Raw genomic sequence first — 22601 nt, 5'->3', positions numbered from 1 at the left:
CTCCGCCAATAATACCATTTTTTTGGCCAAAAAAAAAGCTATGTAAAAATAATGTAAGTACCGATTCATTCATAATTTTTATTTTACACCAAAAATATGCTTGACAAATTTGTTTTACTTTCTTAGATTTTTATAAATACTTTTTTAATTTATTAGGTTTTTACAATTTTGTCTTAAATCCTATTATTAATACAAATTTAGAAATTATACTAATAATTAAATATATCCACAAACATTATACTATATATATATATATATATATATATATATATATATATATATATATATATATATTAGTAATTATTTATAATATTATAAACAAAACAATTAATTAAATACAAAATTACATTCATAACATAATAAATATTACACATTAGTTTTTTTTTTTTTGAAATATTATAGAAATACCACAAATATTTAAAGGAATATTATAAAATTATGTGTTACAAATATCTTTTCTACAGAGGTTGAATTAATGCATTAAGTGTAATGAATGTTAAGAGACCAAATATTACAACTTAAACTGAAAAATATATAAACTCAAAAACTATTAAACTCTTAAATAAATTTGAAAGAATTATTATATCTAAAATATAACAACATAAATAAACTCAATTAAAAGATAAAAAAAGTAAAAAAAATAGAATTAAATAAACTATATTTCTATAAATTTGAATTTGAATTACTAAATATAACAAGTGAAAGTATAACATTTGTTTGGTGTAAATGAATAGCAAGACTCAACATTTGGAGTAATACTATTCGTAAAACCATTTTTGGTGTATAAACAAAGTTGAGTTGAAGTTGATTTACATCATTTTTATCATTTTTACAGTAGAAGTAGACTTTAGTTGGAGATATTATAAATGATAATTCATGGCATATAAGCTAAAATTATGAAAACACATTGTTTACCTTGTTCTAGTTGTTATAATATATATATATATATATATATATATATATATATATATATATATATATATATATATATATATATATATATATATATATATATATATAGATAGGTTCAGGTATTCTAACTAAGTATTGTATTATTGTATGCATGATTGTGGACTAATCAAAAATTAATAGAAAAAACAACAATTAAATAAATCAATAAGGGTAACTAGGTAATTTGAGAAATAACTTCCACAAATACTCCCTATAATTTTGCTAGTTACGTTGATTTTAACCTAATTCCCCCCTTTTATATAAGGCCTACGACTGATCTGATCAATCTTCATCACCGGTGTAGGATCAATCTTCATCACCGGTTGAAGACTCCTTCACGCCGACCATCCAATCGGCTACTGACCTAATTTCCCGGCGACGATGAAGAAGATACTGAAGAACCCCACTCCCACCGTTGAAGATGCCATCACCAAATCGGTAGCAGCAGTAGCAACAACGGAGGCACCGTAGCAGCGACGACCGACGCCGGTGATCAACGGTGATCGACGAGCGGTGGGTTTCCTTCGACGATGACTAGGAAATCCGTTAGCTTGATATTGGTCGTTGCGTTAATTTTTTTTAGGGTTTCAGAATTCAAGGAAGATGACTAGGAAATCCTCTACTTGCGCTTTCTGCGAGAACTCGAATCTTGCTTCTATTTACTCGGGTTGTGTCAATTACAGGTAAAAAAAATTATTTTTTTTTAGTATTTTGTAGTGTTTTAATTTAGCAATTCAGCTTAAACAGACATCAATTTGTACTCCATTTGCTCCCAAAGTGGATTTACACTCGAATTTTGAAACTTGAATTGATATCTCCTTTATACAGGTTGAATTCATATGGCACAAATTTGACATCATTAAAGAGTCGTCGAGATTCTTTATACTCAAAATTGAGTGAAGTTCTTGTTGCAAAGGTTCGATCATCTCCATAGCTTGTCTTTTTTCTGATTCTTCTGACAGGATATGATTAATTTGCTTGTCATGTTCCTCTCTACTTGTTTGATTTCTTCATACCCATTGGTTGCTCCGATCAGTAACAGGTTCTCTTCCCTTTTCTTTTTGTTTGAATGTTAGATAGAAATCATTGGGGTGTTTGGGTTTGTTTCATTTGATAGAAACCAATGGGTGTTTGGATTGGGTGTTTGACAGGGAAGGAAAGGAAATCAAAAGCAGATCGCTCATTACACGCTTCATCAGATTCAGCCTCGTGTTGTATCATTTGAAGAACAGGTTTGTTTCATACTAAATCATCAATCATCTATCATCTATGCATAGTTCAGTAGCAGCATCAGAACGTTTTGAAGTAGAGATAAAGTACATTGGTTTGTTGGAGGTGCAACAATTTTGTGAGTAGGACTCTATATGTCATCCCAAGATGGTGTTAGCTCTTTTTATATTATCTACTAAGATAGTCTCGTTAGGCTCTATAAGATGACATCCTTTAGTGGTTTAATTTTATTTGGGACTAATATACATATCAGAATGAGCAGTTTTTTGGCTGCATTTTATGAATTGATTCATATTTCAATTTATGTTTTTTTTTCCTGATTTAACACTTCATTTATGTGGACAGTGCAGGATCTTGACAAGGTTGAATTCTGAAAAGGTATCAAGTATGTTTATGCAGATGATTCAATGGATGATATTGGTGAGATTCCAATTCTATTGGAATGGAATTACGAATTCCAATTCTGTTGGAATCACAGAAGTTGATGCTTGAAGAACGGACCACAAAATTGAAATGGACCACATTATTCTTTTAGAATGTATTAATCGTTGTTAGATTTTGATGTTTTCATTCCCGTTTTGATTGTTTTTTAGTTTTATTCTTTAACAATAAATGTAATTTTTAACAATTGTTACCCGTATTTTATAAGAAATAATGTATTTTTTGTTTTTATTCTTCAATTGATTGTTCAAGAATTTGTTATTCTACAAGAAGTTTTTAAATTCATGATCAAGAAATAGGTTCAAGAATATTTTTATTATTTATGGTTCAAGAATATTTTTATTTTTGAATATACTCATAAACATATTCTGTCAGAATGTCCAAATTAAAGAATTATAATTCGTACAATCGGATTTTTAAAATTAATAGAATCTATGATCCCTAAAAAAATGCAATTTTCATTTATTAAATCTTTATTAATTGACTAAATGACCCTTGTAATTAATTAAGATGATATTTTTCAATTATATTTAATTCAATAATATATATTAATCACTTTCTTAAAATAAGTAAATTTGATTGACTCACATTTATGCATACAATAACACAATAATTACTTTGAATAGAATAACCTGAGCATATATATATATATATATATATATATATATATATATATATATATATATATATATATATATATATATATATATATATATATAGAAGTAAGTTCAAATAAAAACAGTAAATAGTGTTTGAACGTAAAAACACTATGTTTATATTATTATTCTGTAATGAATGTTGTATATGTATATTGTTGAAGTAATTTTAATATGACGTTTGATTATTCATATATTCATTAGAATGTTATATTCTATTATAAATTTATGTATGCGAATTTTTGTTGTAAATTCTAATATTAGTTTTAACATGTGACTATTCATTGCTGATTAATGACAAAAAGTAGTAGATACAAAATTCATTGAAGAATAATAACATAACAATAGTGTTTTTACGTTCTCACATTATTACACAAAATTCTTGTATTATTGATTTTAATAATGAGATTGATTGTGTAAAATTAGGTAATGACAGCATTGCCCACTGTTGAATTGGATCCTCCAGCCATTTCAATGACTTTTGGTGTGAATGATTCTCCTTTAGCCGCGCTTGATGGTTCTCAAGTAAGAGAAAAATAACTTTTCTTCTTCTTCTTCTTCTTCTTCTTCTTCTTCTTCTTCTTCTTCTTCTTCTTCTTCTTCTAGTTTTCTCTTAACTTTTCAAGTAATCCAATGTATGTGTGCACCTCATCATCTTTAATGTGTGTAGTTAACTGGAGGAAATTGGTGATAGACTATTGGCTGAAGCAGCAACAAACTTAGCCATAAATGTAATCCCTGGTTTAGTAGAATCATATGAAGTTCAAAGAAGAGGAGAACTTCAATTAGGTCATATCATATACTTAAAAAATTACCAAAGAATTATATATGCTAAATTCCTTCACTGTGTGTATATAATAGGCATCTTGCTTGAGAATATGAGGCGTGAAAATTTTGAGCTTTCTGTATTCCTTCCAAGAGTTATGTAAGTTTTCTCTATCTTCTACTTCTTACATGAACTTTTAGGCCACATGATGATGATTATTTGTATAATTTATATGGTACAGGATTGTGAAAGGTGTGAAGCTAGAGCCAATTGAGGAAGTAACTATTGAGGTAAAAAAATAAAAACTGATTTACTATTTGTATTTCCCTTTACAATGATGATATGAAAATTTTAGATGATTGTTATATATTTAAGGTGAATGAAGAGCGTGTGGGAATGGTGATGGAAGCACTTTCTCACAGGCGATCGAGTTGAGGTTACTGACATGGGCCCTGTTGCTGGAAACTTTGGCGGGACTAGAATGACATTAACTTGTCCTTCAAGGTCAGTTTCGTCATTTTATTACCATGTTTTTTTTTTTCAAAAGTGATAAAAAGAAGTTGATTACATTTTTGTTAATTTGAGACTTCAGGGGACTCGTTGGTTACAATAGCGTGTTCAGCAGTGACACACATGGCACATGATTTATGCATCGTGCATTCATGGGTATGTAACGTATGCTCATTTTAATACTTTTTTTTTCTTTTTCTTTTTAACTTCTTGAATATTGAATCGGTGATTTTATTTTGGTAACAATATATTGTTTTTACAGCTTATGAAAAATATCGGGGTCCACTTGGAAACGTCAGGAAAGGAGTGTTGGTAAATATCACTTATTACTCTTATTACTTTTTTTTATTAAAAATATGATTTAAGGTTTTTGGTTTATTAATATATACTTAATGTAGGCTTATCAAATACTATTGTTATATCTTTGTTCCTTCCTACAAAGTCATTTACACAAAACAGATACTTTGTTGCTAACAATCACAGAAGTGCATGCAACATGGATCAAATTGGCTGCCTGCAATCCTCAAATGAGATCTCACTTTCCCCACTTCTCTCCAACGAATAAATGAGGGTTTCAATAATCAGAAAATGCAATCACAACGCTTCACGGTAGTCAATCAACCTGAAAAGAAAACATACAGACTATTCAAATCATAAGTTCAATCCAAAGAACAGTGCATCCTGAAAAAAAAACATCAGTATCTATTTGCTGCTTATTCAGGTTCTTAATTTATTAAAAAAACAAAATTCAAAGATCTCTTTATCAAGATCGTTGTGGAATGTGGTACAGCAATGCAATCCCAACACAAAGCAGTTTTAACAGCTATAACAACAAATGCAGGCAAAGAAAGAGAACAATACAGAAACTTAAAAACTACAGATAACAAACTCATACCATAAAAGTTAGATGTCGAAGGAAAAAAGAAGCAAATCAGAAAGAGATATTGCACAAACAAAATCAGAAAGTCAAATTGCATAAAACAGAAAACAATACAGGGAACCCAAATTTCAGGGGGAAAAACACATATTACATAAAAGCCAGATGTTGATTTCAGTCAAAAGAAAAACCATATAATATGCCAAAAAAGGGAAAAAAAGAAGCAAATGAGAAAGAGATATTGCAGATCCTAACAAATGAAGAATGGTCTGTGTTTTTCTTTAGATTTCTTTAGCTGTGTATTTTCTTTCTTGAATGTCAAATATAAAACCTTCTGTCCTAAATCAAAAGCAGATTTCCAAAGAATGAATATCCATCTAACAACATGGACATAACTTATGATGAAGGAATATACTAAAGCTAAGCGAAATTCTTTTATACCTGCATGACTAAATTCCTATAAGCACTCTTTATCTCTATTACAAACAACAAAATAGCATATTAGCCAACTTTACCAAATACCCCTTCAGGTGTGAACATTAAAAATATTAAAACAACAAAGTTTTATAAAAAAAACAGCAATCATATTTTACAATTACAATAATATCCATAACACATGTTGCTAACATATATATATATATATATATATATATATATATATATATATATATATATATATATATATATATATATATATATATCTTGCCTCATAGCCTAATGCCCTAATGAGAGTAATAATATTACAAGTATGTTATTTACTTACCACATCAGGCTTGCCAACGTCGCAAATATACATTTTGTTAAAAAGTTATGGTATACGAATTAAAAAAATAAATAATATTGGATAAATTAAAGATTCTTTTGTAGTTATGGTGTACGAATCAAGCCAACACTACCACTTTGAATTTGGTGAATAGTTTAAACGAAGACAAAAACCCACAAAATAGAAATTTTAAAAAAAAATGAAATATAAAACAAAGAAATGCAAACCGTGTTTTCTTTTGTAGTTGTGACGCTTATGGGTCACTAATAGGCACGACAACATATACTTTTAAACTTTCATTGACAATTAGGAAGCTGATTTAGATTGAATTTTTGATCCTTTGATTAAAAATTGCCTCTATTTACTTTGAATAAATAAACAAATTTCAGGATCTTTATATAATAAATGTCACACTCAGATGCAGTACATAAACACACACACACACACACAAAAAAAAAAAAAAGCAAAATATAAGAACAATATAGCTAAACTATTGAAGCTTAAACTATCTATCCATCATCATAACCATCCTTTGTTAAATAAAAGGCAAAAATATACAGGTTGTGTTGTTGGAAATTTTGAGAGATCAGCAGAATAGAGAATGTTGGATAGTATATAAAAAATAACTTATACCAGTATCTCCAATACTTAACCTATCAGGTCCAATGATAGTATATAAAAAATAACTTATACCAGTATCTCCAATACTTAACCTATCAGGTCCAATTTTTGCAGAGAACTATCACCTATCTTATAACCACTCAAATGCCATGATCACCTATTAGTTTTTGTTTTTAAAAAAGTTCGGTGGAATCTGTTTGTAATTTAGGAATTTTACTAAATGATCGGTGGTGTTGAAAGGTTCTGTACTTCCTATCAACATGAACATGACTAACATAGTCAGCTATGTTTAACATGAACCGAACGAAAATTAAAAAAGAAAAGGAACAAAGAAAAAGAAACAAATATGGAATTTCCACAATCGTATGGTGTGCTGCGTACATACCCTTTTGATATAAAAAACATAGATTAGAGGCTTTGTTTTGTAATTTCATTGGAAGTAACTATTCCATTCCTTTTCTGATAACTATTTAGTTGATAAGACATACCAAAGCAAGTAAATCCTTCATGATCGATGCAACTGCCGAGAAAGTTGTGAAGTAATCATCTAATCCCCTCTTTTTGGAGTGGGAAGCAACTGAGTAACCATGATAAATACATGTAGCCATACCCTACATCAACACCAACAAATGAAGGAAAAATCAACATTACTAATATAATTTAAAGCTAACACACTCAAAAATCCGGCTATGATTGTAACCATGACACGGAAATAATATCATAATCACCATTAGATGCTAGATAACTCAAATCTAAATCCAATTTCATCTAAAATTGGGCCCTAAATTGGAAAAAAAAAATTGACTGTTTAATATATAATTAAGCATGTATCATTAAAATGGAAATGAAAAATTGAGCCCTGAAATTAAAAAATTGAGCCATGAATAAAAATCGAATTCCATACGAAATTGAGCCCTGAAATCGAAAAAATTACATAATTTGACGATGTTCTTACGTGATTCAAAGTATTGTTATCTTCTCCCTACACATGATCTTTCTTAAATTGGAATTCGAGGGCGGAATGAAAACTTAATCACCAAAAGCAACCTCTAGGCCACCACAGCTCCTTCGTCGGTCCTGGCAAACAACTCGAATCCATGAGTTTGTGGTATCAAAGGCATGAAGCGCGAAAGTAAGAAACATAAGGAAAATCCTTACCTGCGTTTCAGCAAAAACGAAGCAGAAGCAGAAACAATACATAAACCCTAGAAAAAGAACGAAACACAAACCTGAACGGGAAATCGAACATTCAACCTCTAGGCCACCACAGCTCCTTCGTCGGTCCTGGCAAACAACTCGAATCCATGCGTTTGTGGTATCAATGGCATGAAGCGAGAAAGTAAGACTTTTCATTTTGGTCGAACAAAGTCAACAATCAACGGATCAACTCAACTTGTATTTAAGAATTGGAGATGAATTGTGATATTCCTAATGTATCTAATGTACTACTAACAAGTTATAATACAAAGCATCTCTTTTCACTAGAAATTATTGAACATAAATCCTAATTTGGGTTGGTAAAGCAAAAATTCGATAATTTAGCCACATATTATTTGAGTATAAATAATATTAATAACTCGTAGTGGAATTCATAAACCTTATATTACATGACAAATCCTTATTAATAAATAAAGGTTTTTTTTGCCACATTGGAATCTTTCATGAGTTTTGACACTTATTTTTAAAATAAATATTATCCACTTATTAATTTTTGGTTTGTTTCAATTTTTAAAATTAAAATCATATACTTATATATGTAAAGTATTAAATATCATATATATGATATTAAATTGCAATAAACACGTTACTTCATTTCTTATTTTAAAGTTGTACATTAAAACATATTTTCTGTTTACCCTTTAATGTTTAATTTTTTTTAAATCAACTCGTGTATTACATGGGTCTCACACCTAGTTCATAACAAATGCTACAAACACCAATTTTTGGTGAATTCGTCACCAAATGCGACATTCTATACCCGGCCTAAACACCTAATTTTTAACGGACAGAATTTAGGAATTCAACCTAACTTCCGTGTAACGTATTATTATTTTTGATAATAATGATAATTATAACAATTTGAATTTTTATAATTTAAATTAAATATTTATACATCCTTTATACCATATTTCTTTATAAAAACACCACTATTTTTATAAAAGAATGCCAAGTTTATAAATGTTTGACTTTTTTTATAAAAAAACCACAAAGAACTAGGATGTTCCCCACCATAAATTAGCATCTTATGTGCAATTACACTAACCATAGGGCAAAATACACTTAGTTAAATCCTTGTCCTCCCCCCATACCCCCCTACCCACCACCCTCCCTCCCCTCCCCCTTAAGACTTGCGGTCGCCCCTTCTCGCCCCTCACTTTTCATCTTCTTCAACTTCTTTCAACTTCGTTCTTCAATTTTTGATAAGCCTTTCTCCATAAATCTAGTGATTCTACACATGAAAATACTAGTTTTATTACAATTACACATATTAATGTGTCAATATCCATAGGGTAATACCATTTTCAAGTGTTCTTCAAGCATCTTCAAGTGTTCTAAGCTTGATAACCTTCATCTTCATCTCTTTATCCACTAAAAAATCCACTCAAGGTGAGTTCATACCCCTTTATTTTTGAGTTTTCCAAGTATTAGGGGAGAATACAAGTAAACTTGTATAATAACACAAGTTGTTATGCATGCTTCTCTTTAAGTTGTGTAAAAGTAGTATATGAATGAAAAGAATGTTATTACTTAGTTACTTGAACATTTATATGTGGTGTGTTTGTTTAGTAAAGCAAAAAACTATGAAAAATGAGTATAAATATACTATATGTTCTTGAGAAAAAGGTCACAAAAACAAAACTATAAAAACTATGGTTTTTATGAACATAATAGGACTTTTTCTAGCTAAAATGGTTTTAACCAAGATATTACATCATTTTTGTAGGATGCAACTCAAAATATGTTATTTTTGACAAGTGTTATGAAACTAGCTAAAAATACCAAATATTTGGTTTTACAAAAAGAAAACCTAAAAACTCATCATTTTCATGCAAAAGTATGGTTTTTCTAGCAAAAATGGTCGTGACTAGGTTATGATACCATTTTTGTGAGATTTGACCTAAAATATGTTATTTTAAACATATAAGGTTAGATTACTTAATATCCACAAAAAGGTAAAAAATAAATTTTACAATGTTCACAACCTAAATTTTTACCGGTTAGTGACGTTAAAAAAGCAAAAAACTAGAAAATTTGGTTTTATCATACTAAATGCTCTTATACTTGTGTTGGATGTAAATTATATGATATAATCTTTTAAAACATATAAACATGCTAACTTTTATATATATATATATATATATATATATATATATATATATATATATATATATATACTACTTTATAATGCATTTATAATAGAATTCCAAAAGCTTTTAATACCAAAGTCTTAAAAACAAGGAGGTAAAATCTCATCATTTGATCAATTTTGAATGGCTAGATTTAATAGTTGGTAATCCATGTGAAATGAAATTAACCAATAGAAATTGAGACTTTAAAATAATCACACATATAAATTCGGAACTCCTTTCAAACCCTAAACCTAATAACACCTACAAACATTTTCATCTTTTCAAATCCCTAACTCAGCCGAACGTCCCTCTCCACCAACATGATGGCCGCCGCCTGTTGGCCACCACCGAAACCATCAACCCGACGACACCACCACTTGAAACCCCTCCGTTATTAGTTCTTTAACCATCATCACTGCCATTAGATCTACAAAAGAACCTGCTCATATGCGTTGTAAACCCTCTAGCGTTGTCATGGTCACAACACCGACATCTTTGATCGTGTCTCCGAGGATGGCTTCCACCAAGTCGGCGTTATCAACAATTATAGCCTTCACCCACATTTATATAAAGCACGTGTGTTCTTAACGTTTATGTTTTTAGAACTGTTCTTTTCTTTGTAGCTACATTTTTTCTTTGTAGATCTGTTGTTTTGTTGTTTTGGGTGTAGATGTGACTATTCATATCTTTCTTTGTAATCTATTAGGGTTGTCATTTTTAGTCTATTTTTATGTTTGTTTGAATAATTTGAGATTTCATGTAGATATCTTTATTTCTGTTGTGCTCGACATCTAGATCTCTATGTTTTCAGTTCTAGATGTTTGATTGTTTATTAATTTTTCAGTAACTCTTTCAAAATATCATTATAAAGAACATATTGTGAAATAAATAACTGAATAGTGAAAGCACAAAATTTGGTGTTCTATATGTATAATAAACTAAAATACTAAAGAAAATCTATTATTAACAGTGTCGAAAATTTATTCATTTTATGTTGGAATTTAAGAAACAAAATTACTGTAGTGAGTACGACATATTATAATTTAAAGCTAATGCTATTAGTATAACACAATTATTAGGTGAAAGTTGATTCCTTTTTTTTTGTACAATATATGGGTGTATGTATTTTTAGTAAAATACAGTGGATTCGAGTAGTAAATTTCAAATTCCATAACTCATTGTATTCTAAAAAAAGTAGTAAAATATTCTAGAGAAAAAAACTATAGTAAATTATATTCCCGATTTAATGCATTTAACCCAAAAGAAAAAGAATCCAAATAACATAAAAGAAAAGTCATGATTTAATAAGTAACAAATTATATAAAAAGGTTTGTCCTTTAAATTTCATAAAATGAACAAACGCATTTAATAAGTAACAAATTACCAAAAGAAATTTATGATTTTTTATTTTAAAAATTGTAAGAAAATATCGAAATTAAGTTTTCATTAATTATGTAGAAAATGTAAAAATAAATAAATAAATAAAGTTGATTTGAAACCAAAAAAATCATTATTTAAATATTTTTTTTGATAAAAGTAATCTCATATTTTAAAAGTTCATGAGTGTTTTATCATAATACAAATGTAAAGGACAAAAAAAGATATTAAGTAATCTTGAATATGTTCGTTAACATACAGATCAATATAATTTTTGATAGATAATTAAAGTAACTCAAAAGTTATTGTCTTAATTTCTTATTATTATTCTCGATGGAATAACAAAATAAAAATCAACTTGTATCACAATTTTTTATAAAATTGATTAAAATAAAAAATCATTATCGTGATTTAAGAGCCAAAAGGTAATTAAAAAAAATAAATAGAGTGATTTTGATAACAAAAGGTAATTAAGAAACTTTTAAATATTTACAGGTTTGGTTTTTAGACTTTCTTAGACCCTTAATTTGTATCACAATTTTCTATAAAATTGATTAAAATGAAAGAAAAATCATTATCGTGATTTAAAAACCAAAAGGCAATTAAAAAAAATAATTAGAGTGATTTTGAAAACAATGGGTAATTAAGAGACTTTTGAATAATGACATGTTTGGTTCTTAGACTTTTGAATTGGTCTCCTTATAAATAGGCGACAAATACGAAAGTCTAACGACCAAACCTGTCAATATACAAAAGTTTTGTGGCCAAGTCTGAAACCTAAAATGTTCAGGAACCAAACATGACAATATTTAAAAGTTTAGGGACCAAACTTACTAATATACAAAAGTCTTATAGCCAAAATTTTGATACCCAAAAATTATAAAGCCTAAAACCGTCAATAAAAAAATAAGTAAATTGTACACATTGTAAAAAAACACATTATTCCATCGAACATAACCCATAATAACTTTTTGTATTGGAAAACATCAAAATCACTTTTAGGCCAGAGGGTATACAACAGGAAGGATAAGCAGGACCTTTCATCCACCTCGTAACACCATACTGAGGGTGTAAGAAGATGGATTCAGGAACCGAGTGAAGGGGTGACTATCCCACACACTCTCTGCTCGTATGATTAGTCGACCTTTTCTTATTTTATTTTTTCGGTTTTTTTTAATATTTATATATATATATATATATATATATATATATATATATATATATATATATATATATATATATATATATATAATAAATTATAATAAATATATTAAAATTCATGGGTTTTAATTCCCTACAAAACGATTATAATATTTATATAAATTATTAAAAAAAAAAATTAAAGATAGTGAAAGGTGTTGAAAGGTGACAATTTCCTGTCATTTGGTGAGTAAAAGCTGACGTGCCATTAAAAAAATGAAAGTTGTTTCCTGAACATACCCTATGGTCTTAGACGAAAAGTTAAAATATGTATTTATACTAATCCCAAAACACTTTTAGATGAAAGGTTAAAATAGGCCTTTATACTAACCCGAAAAATTTATTCACACATGAACAACTACATGCATTCATGCAAATCTGTGTCCCACATATATAATAAAATGTCAAGGAACAATTATATCTTGTCGATGTATTAAATGTTATATGGAAAATATAATGTTTTCGAAAGAAAACTAATCAATAAAATGAAACTATTCACCGAAAATATATTATTGAATGCCAACCGAAAGGAAAATAATCAGCTCAAAAGAAACTATTAACAGCCCCGAATTTTCTTTCCGCAGCATCGCGCGAGGAAAATAAACAGCTCAAAAGAAACTATTAACAGCCCCGAATTTTCTGTCCGCAACATCGCGCGGGTACCCCACTAGTATGTATATATATATATATATATATATATATATATATATATATATATATATATATATGGACACAACAAAACATTTAAGATAAACTATAATGGGTGTAGTTTATGGGTCATTAACATTATTTTACCATTTTGGGGCGAACAAATAATTATTTAAAGGTATAATTATTTTACACTATGTAATTACTATGGAAAGGTAATATTTCTACTTACAAAAGGGTTTTCATTACACTATACGTAAACATGTTGATACAATTTTGTGAGACATAGTCTTTACCGTACCTACTAAAGTCCTGAATTATAACCAGAATCTTGGTAAGAGAGCGTGACACTTGTGTATAGATCTATAGGGGACTGACAATCCCGCACCTAAGCTGTTAGCTACAGCTAGACCGGCAGGTCTGGGGTGACAATTGTCTAACATTCCGACGCCTGAAGAACATCGTAGCATGCCAACTACGATTTTAGCATGGTTGTAATAACTTACATATGGTATTAACAATACATTTGGTTTATGAGGCTAACATACATTCAAATGGTTTTATATAAGAATAAAACTACTGTAACATCCCAAATTCAGGAATATAAGTTCGGGGTGCTATGTGTAAATAAAGGAGTAGACTCGACGAGTAGGTATCTTAACTCGTCGAGTCGGAGCGGGTTTTGGCCACGTGTTAAGTGACCAACTCGCCGAGTCGGCGACGGGACTCGACGAGTCGGTGCTGGGAAGAGAAAACCCTAATTTTAGGGTTTGCACCCTATTTAAAGGACCTTATGTCCTCACCCCAGCCTCTTTGTTACCCCTTGAGAGTCAGTAAACCCTAAATCGTGTAAACCTCCATTGTTGAGTGATTGGAAGCTTTGGAAGAGGATTATAGTGAAGGAAACTTGTAGATCAAGAGGCTAGCATCAAGGAGTTCGTGTAGATCTAGAATCTACTTCATCTTGGACACATTTCTGAGGTAACAAGTCGTTACTTTGAGCTTTTCCCTTCTAGATCTATTCTTGGATGATGATTTGGGGCTATTTAGCATGTTTGGGATCTATTTCGGGTTTTGGGACTAGATCTGGGGTTGCAACTTCAGATCTAGACTTATCTTGGTCCAGGAAGGCATAAAGTATCATCCCTTTAGCTTGTTTGTGAGCATTCTTGTCTTGAACCTTCTCTCTAGCTTGTATTGAGCCAAAATCACCTTGCATGCACGTAAAGTTGGAAACTTTACGTGTAAAAATAGCCTTAGGAGTCCAGATCTATGAGTTGGAAGCAATGGGATGAACTGAAATCGTCTGAATGAGGATGACTTAAGTGAACTTGGCGAGTCTGTTCTTGGACTCGATGAGTCGGGTCGCAAACTCTAACCCATCTGGTTATAATACGGATCAGTGAGTTGAGTGGACTCAGTGAGTTGGACAGGCTAGGACTCGGATTGAAGGGCTCGGCGAGTCATGGGGTGACTCGGCGAGTCGAGTCGCTAATTGTAGGGGTTCTGAGTTCATGAACTCAGCGAGTCACTAGGTTGACTCGGCGAGTAGGGTCAGCCAGGAAGGTTGACTTTGACCAGGACTTTGACTTTGACCAAGAGTTGACCAGTTTTGACTTCCAAGGGTATTCTGGTAAATTGGGCACTTATAGATATGGTTTCATCAAGTGTTAGGTGGTGGAGTTCGTGACCGTGAGCAGAGGATTTGATCTTATCTCTTCAGTTCAACATTTCAAGGTGAGTTATCCTCACTATACTCAAGGGTCTAAGGCACCAAGGCCGGACCTTTGATTTGTTATTTGAGATAATTACTATTACGATATGTTAGCTCGACATCCTGTTAGATAGGATGGTTATATGATTGTATGATCGGTTAGATCTGTATCCTGTTAGATCGGATGTGGTTATGAATAGTGACCTTTAGTGGTCTGACTGTCTGTATGCTGGTAGGGGATTACCTGTTATAGGGGCACATGATTAAGCAGTAGTGGAGGGTATCCCATCCAGAGGATGATAGGACCCTAGTATGTTGTTTCTATAGACTGCTATGTGATTATCTGATAGGTGCACAAGTTATTAGTAGGTGGGCATTCCAACCCGGTGGTTGTGGGCCAAGAGTATTCCATCCCGGTAGGATGATTGGACTCATAGTAGGTAGGGAATTCCAACCCGATGGTTGTGGGCCAGGAGTATTCCATCCCGGTAAGATGATTGGACTCATAATAGGTAGGACATTCTAACCCGATGGTTGAGGGCATGGGGTATTCCATCCCGAGGGATGATTGGACTCATAGTAGTTGTTGTTATATGCGTAGGTGTATGGGCATTCCAACCCGATGGTTGTGGGCCGAGAGCATTCCATCCCGAGGATGAGTGGGCTCGTAGTATGTTGGCATTCCAACCCGATGGTTGAGGGCCAGGGGTATTCCAACCTGATGGTTGACTGGACCCATATTATGTTGTCCATTGCTGTATGTGTATGGTTATGTGTGTATGGGTTTTTTGGGGGTAAGTCACTAAGCCTTCGAGCTTACATTTATCAATTATTGTTTCAGGTACATCAGGAGATCGTGGCAAGGCAAAGGCGTGATCGTACCGCTCCTCACTTTTCATGATTTTGTTTCTGGGATACTCTGATAATAAACTATTTGGAAACCTTTTTGTAATAACTAATGGAACTTGGGCTGTTTTTGAAAGTTTAAATTGTTTTGAAATTTATGGGTGTTACAAGTTGGTATCAGAGCCTTGGTTTGAGTGAATTGGAGGAACATTAATGTGAGTCCAGTCTCAAATCAAGGAAAGGTTTTCAAAAAACAAGTGTTTTAAGAAATTGGTTTTCAAAATAAATAAAGGAGGATGCAGGGTGTACGATCAGCCGGAGCCAGAAAGTAGACCCCAAAATACCATACAAGTTATTTGATTATGTGATATGTTAGGACAGCATGCTAGTGCTAAGCTAGGGATCTTCAGGAATTGCATGATAGAATTGCCTGATTGTATGATGCATGATAGCCTAGGGTTTTCCTTATATGAAATTGACATCATTACTGTAGTTGCTTAGTGTATGTATCACGGTCGTGCATAATTAAGATCTTATAGCCTGAGAATGTTTGATTTAGCCTTATGTTCTGTTCTTGTCTGATTGGGAGCTTAGGGTAGGATTAGATATTCGAAAGTCTATAGGGTCCAGCGTTATGTATGGCTAGCATACACTAGTGCTGCAGGGTTGGTGGAAGTTTCATGGATGGGTGAGTTGTGTGGGACCGGTAGGTCAGTTGTGAGACGGTTAGCTTTCCTCTAGGAGTGAGGATTGAGTGCTCGCTATGTTTTGTTTATTGCTAGGGTGTTGTGATGATACTTGAGACAAATATGGGTAGGTGTGGAAGGTAGTATGGGCCCGTACTACTGAAAGCACAGGACCCATACGCGTAGCAAGGAAGTCACAACCCATAGGGTTTAGAAGGGAGTTGGCCCTCGGTTATCTAGCCAGATTGTCTGATATCTTCCTCTTCTATTTTTAGTATGGTGGTTACGAGGCGTGTCGTGACTGGATCCGGATCGGGATCAGGACAGGGTGAGCAGGAGGCCCCAGTGGCACCTGAGATTATCGGCCAGGAGGGGCCAATGTTGACAGAGGATCAGGTCAGGGAGATCATCCGCGAGGAGGTGGTCGAGATTGTCCGGGGTCAGATTTCGGAGTTGTTCGGGTCATTAAGTCCGCTATGATGGAGTACTTCGATGATCGTTATGCAGCTCTTACTGAGACGGCTGCCGCGGTAGCTACAGCGGCTATAGCAGCGGCAGGGGGAGGAGCCGGACGGGGCTTCCAGTACCGGGACTTCGATAATACGAAGCCCCCTACCTTCGACGGGGTTCAGGATCCGATCGTTGCTATGAGATGGTTGTCGGATGTGGAGGGATGTTTCTTCACGTGTTCGTGCCCTGTCGAGCAGAGGGTGAGGTGTGCTCTGAACCTTTTGAGGCTCGGGGCGAAGGATTGGTGGAGGTTGACTACGGGATCATACTCTGACGCGCAGCGAGCTGCGGTGACTTGGGATCAGTTTCAGGATATGTTCAGTACTCGTTATGTTCCGCGGGTAGAGTGGGAGAGATTGGCTCAGGAGTTTTTGGAGCTTAGACAAGATTCAAAGTCGGTGACGGAGATCACCAGGATGTTTACGGAGAGGGCGATGTTCTGCCCTGAGTTTGCTTCGGAGCAGGCTCATATGACCCGGTATCTGAGCATGCTCAAGAGGGACATCAGACAGTTTGTGTCCACACAGAGATGTGATACTTTGTTGGAGTTGCAGGAGGCTGCCAGGCGGCGCGAGTTAGAGATTGAGCTCCAACTGAGGGAGCAGAGACAGGCCCCGATGCAGTCACAGCCTGTGTCGAAACGGTTGAGGGCCACTCATTATCGACAGGGAAGTCAGAGGAGTCTCACTTGTGGGAAGTGCGGCAAGGTGCATGATGGAGGTTGTAGGTCTTCTTCTGGGTGCCACAAGTGTGGCAAGGAGGGTCACATAGCCAGGGAGTGTAGACAGCAAACTCCAGCTGCCGGAGTCCGACTTTGTTATCATTGCGAGCAGGTGGGCCATATGAAGGCCGAGTGTCCTCTTTTGGCTGCCAGACCAGTGCAGGCCCCAGCACCAGCCACCTTGAGACTTACTGACGGGGGTCAGGGTAGAGCAGAGCCTCCGAGGGCTCAAGGGCGTGCCTATCAGCTTATGGTTGAGGAGACCGGGACAGTGCCAAAGGTGACAGCCGGTATGTCTTTCTTCCTATCTTTTGTTCATATTTGTATTATGAGTTTCTGTTTCTTTCTGCGTGAGTTATTAGGGCGTAGGAGATGCTAGGGGGGGGGGGGAGTATTGTTAAGAGATCTTAGATGGGCAGAATCCAGTGGTGCATTCAAGAGAAAGAGATAGGATAGAGAAATTGCCAGACCAGGATGAGCAGCCGTGATTCAGGGATTCAGAAATCATCAGTAGGAGCTCAGATTCTTTGAAGTTCGTTGCCTCGGATAGGGATAGTTGAGTCGCGTACCAGCTTCGCCGCCGGTAGACAATAGTTAGTGCTCTAAGTGGGGGAGAATTGGAAATTCTCGGATGCGGTGTTTGCTCTGGAAGGTGCTGCCTGATGCGGTTTGGATGACGGTTACTAGAGAGGTGCGATAAGGTGGTCCGGTATATTGAGGACTCCGGTGTATTTTTGGCTGATTGGAAGTTTTTATTAGAGGACGGTCGGAGTTCAAAGGATCTTGGTGATTCCATCAGTTCAGAGTGTCTCCGAGGCTTCATCTTCTTGGATCGGGTAATACTCCAGTTAGGGGACTGAGAGTGAATCCGAATGGGTATTAGTCAGTCTTGGGAAGGTTTGGGATTTGAATATCCTGTCATTCAGGTTCTGGGAACCGGGTTAGATCTTTTCTTGATCGTTTATGGCATTGGATAGGGTTGAGGCGGTCCTGCTTTATGCGGTAGGCCAAGATACCCGGTGCGGGCCGACTGTAAGTCGTAGGCACGGAGGCCCGAAGGGAGCGGTAGGGTTAAGGCGGTAGGCCAACAAACCCTCAGAATTTCAACTCAGTAGTTGAATTGATTAGACATGTTGGTATTCTAACCCGAAGGGGGTGATATGGGTTAGATATGAGTGCCGTGCTGGTTGGCCGGTAGTGGTAGGTATGTTGTTGATAGTTTGAGTTGTCGTGATTCGTGTGTGGTTGTAGTTTTGTATCGTATATTGTTCGTTGATGAGAGGAGCGTCGATTAGGCCCTTCGAGTGTCGGAAGAAAGGGGATACCTGCAGGGTCGGAGTGTTTGACAACTAAAGTGACGACGGTGGTGTCGATCGGTCATCGGGAGCATTCTAGTCATGAGCTGAGGGCCGGGGAGGGCATACCAGACTCATAATGTGGGCTCAGAGACAGTCCAGACCTATGCTGAGGACCACGTGAGGGTGTTCCAGTCATAGGCTATGGGCATAGACATTGTATGATTATGTTTGTTGTAGGAGCGCGTTCGGATTGGACATATTGACGAGATTTGGGCGAGCTGTGCTCGGTTGTGTCGAATCAGAGAAGTTTGAAGGAGATGCAAGGATAAATCCTTGGATTCCGAGTATGGTTATAGGCATGGGATATGAATGTGGTGATATTCCAATCTAGGGTATTCCATCATGGGGATGACCGGACCCTATGATTGATTGGACCTGATGTGTTTGGTATTCCAACCCGAGGGTTGATTGGGCCAAACATGCGTGAGGATACGAGGGTATACCATCCAAGGGATGACTGGACCCGTCGTAGGCATACCTGGTATTCCAGCCCGAGGCTGATTGGGCCAGGTATGAGCGTTTATGTGATATAGCTGGTTGTTCATAGGAGTTGCCCGGAAGCTGAAGGATGCATATCCTGTCAGCGTGGAAAGGGACTAGATTCAGGAAGGGGACAAGATGAGTTTCCAATATTGCAAGTTACTCGGGTTATCGCCAGTTTTGGAAAGGGAAAGATAGATTAGTCCTGTGAGAGAGCCCAGAGAATTATAGTAGTATCTAACTTTTGCAAGTCACGAAAGTGTGTTCATGACAGGAAGGAGTTGTCCTTAGAAGGGACACTGTAGTAGCGCCTGAAGAGATCTGGGCTGGTTTGGGAGACCGGAGGCTGCAATGTAGGAGTGTTATCCGGAATTGTGTTCTGCAGCAGGCTTCGAGGACGAACCCTAATTTAAGTGGGGGAGAATTGTAACATCCCAAATTCAGGAATATAAGTTCGGGGTGCTATGTGTAAATAAAGGAGTAGACTTGACGAGTAGGTATCTTAACTCGTCGAGTCGGAGCGGGTTTTGGCCACGTGTTAAGTGACCAACTCGCCGAGTTGGCGGCGGGACTCGACGAGTCGGTGCTGGGAAGAGAAAACCCTAATTTTAGGGTTTGCACCCTATTTAAAGGACCTTATGTCCTCACCCCAGCCTCTTTATTACCCCTTGAGAGTCAGTAAACCCCAAATCGTGTAAACCTCCATTGTTGAGTGATTGGAAGCTTTGGAAGAGGATTATAGTGAAGGAAACTTGTAGATCAAGAGGCTAGCATCAAGGAGTTCGTGTAGATCCAGAATCTACTTCATCTTGGACACATTTCTGAGGTAACAAGTCGTTACTTTGAGCTTTTCCCTTCTAGATCTATTCTTGGATGATGATTTGGGGCTATTTAGCATGTTTGGGATCCATTTCGGGTTTTGGGACTAGATCTGGGGTTGCAACTTCAGATCTAGACTTATCTTGGTCCAGGAAGGCATAAAGTATCATCCCTTTAGCTTGTTTGTGAGCATTCTTGTCTTGAACCTTCTCTCTAGCTTGTATTGAGCCAAAATCACCTTGCATGCACGTAAAGTTGGAAACTTTACGTGTAAAAATAGCCTTAGGAGTCCAGATCTATGAGTTGGAAGCAATGGGATGAACTGAAATCGTCTGAATGAGGATGACTTAAGTGAACTCGGCGAGTCTGTTCTTGGACTCGACGAGTCGGGTCGCAAACCCTAACCCATCTGGTTATAATGCGGATCAGTGAGTTGAGTGGACTCAATGAGTTGGACAGGCTAGGACTCGGATTGAAGGGCTCGGCGAGTCGAGTCGCTAATTGTGGGGTTTCTGAGTTCATGAACTCAGCGAGTCACTAGGTTGACTCGGCGAGTAGGGTCAACCAGGAAGGTTGACTTTGACCAGGACTTTGACTTTGACCAAGAGTTGACCAGTTTGACTTCCAAGGGTATTCTGGTAAATTGGGCACTTATAGATATGGTTTCATCAAGTGTTAGGTGGTGGAGTTCGTGACCGTGAGCAGAGGATTTGATCTTATCTCTTCAGTTCAACATTTCAAGGTGAGTTATCCTCACTATACTCAAGGGTCTAAGGCACCAAGGCCGGACCTTTGATTTGTTATTTGAGATAGTTACTATTACGATATATTAGCTCGACATCCTGTTAGATAGGATGGTTATATGATTATATGATCGGTTAGATCTGTATCCTGTTAGATCGGATGTGGTTATGCATAGTGACCTTTAGTGGTCTGACTGTCTGTATGCTGGTAGGGGATTACCTGTTATAGGTGCACATGATTAAGCAGTAGTGGAGGGTATCCCATCCCGAGGATGATAGGACCCTAGTATGTTGTTTCTATAGACTGCTATGTGATTATCTGATAGGTGCACAAGTTGTTAGTAGGTGGGCATTCGAACTCGATGGTTGTGGGCCAGGAGTATTCCATCCCGGTAGGATGATTGGACTCATAGTAGGTAGGGCATTCCAACCCGATGGTTGTGGGCCAGGAGTATTCCATCCCGGTAAGATGATTGGACTCATAGTAGGTAAGACATTCCAACCCGATGGTTGAGGGCATGGGGTATTCCAGCCCGAGGGATGATTGGACTCATAGTAGTTGTTGTTATATGCGTAGGTGTATGGGCATTCCAACCCGATGGTTGTGGGCCGAGAGCATTCCATCCCGAGGATGAGTGGGCTCGTAGTATGTTGGCATTCCAACCCGATGGTTGAGGGCCAGGGCTATTCCTACCTGATGGTTGACTGGACCCATATTATGCTGTCCATTGCTGTATGTGTATGGTTATGTGTGTATGGGTATTTTGTGGGTAACTCACTAAGCCTTCGAGCTTACATTTATCGATTATTGTTTCAGGTACATCAGGAGATTATGGCAAGGCAAAGGCGTGATCGTACCTCTCCTCACTTTTCATGATTTTGTTTCTGGGATACTCCGATAATAAACTATTTGGAAACCTTTTTGTAATAACTAATGGAACTTGGGTTGTTTTTGAAAGTTTAAATTGGTTTGAAATTTATGGGTGTTACAACTACATAATACTATTTTCAAGTACAAGAATACTTATGCATTTTTGGTCTTAGGGTTTTTTAGACAACAGTTCATTGTTAAGAAAATATTGGATTTTTTGGAAACATTCACTATCATTTTACAAGGAAAAGTTACAGATTTTTCACATACAAAACTCTTATGAACTCACCAACTTAATTGTTGACACTTTTAAAAACTACTTGTATTCTCAGGAAATCGTTAAGCGGGTAATCACAAGATTTTGAGGATGGGACGCTACGGCGTCACACTATTCATTTTTGTCATAATGTAATTGGAATTGAAACAAACAACATTTGGATACAATGTAATATTTCTAATTATA

The 22601-nt window shown here is 35.5% G+C and overlaps 1 long non-coding RNA gene and 1 pseudogene across 1 annotated transcript; one reads left to right on the top strand and one right to left on the bottom strand.

The window, feature by feature from the left end:
• The first annotated feature begins 1554 nt into the window (after positions 1-1554).
• Positions 1555-22601, top strand: part of LOC145131593 (uncharacterized) — a 117355-nt pseudogene continuing 96308 nt past the window's right edge.
• LOC145134192 (uncharacterized) lies at positions 4912-8205 on the bottom strand. The gene is made up of 4 exons (XR_013718982.1): positions 8045-8205; positions 7771-7892; positions 7304-7426; positions 4912-5176 (listed from the first exon to the last, which is right to left on the bottom strand). It is a non-coding gene; the product is annotated as an uncharacterized LOC145134192 (long non-coding RNA).

Source organism: Lactuca virosa, chromosome 8, assembly GCF_052849685.1.
Source record: "Lactuca virosa cultivar CGN04683 chromosome 8, Lactuca_virosa_CGN04683_v6, whole genome shotgun sequence".
NCBI lineage: Eukaryota > Viridiplantae > Streptophyta > Magnoliopsida > Asterales > Asteraceae > Lactuca > Lactuca virosa.
The sequence above is the reverse complement of the archived record's forward strand: the minus strand, read 5'-3'. Positions and strand labels throughout refer to the sequence as shown.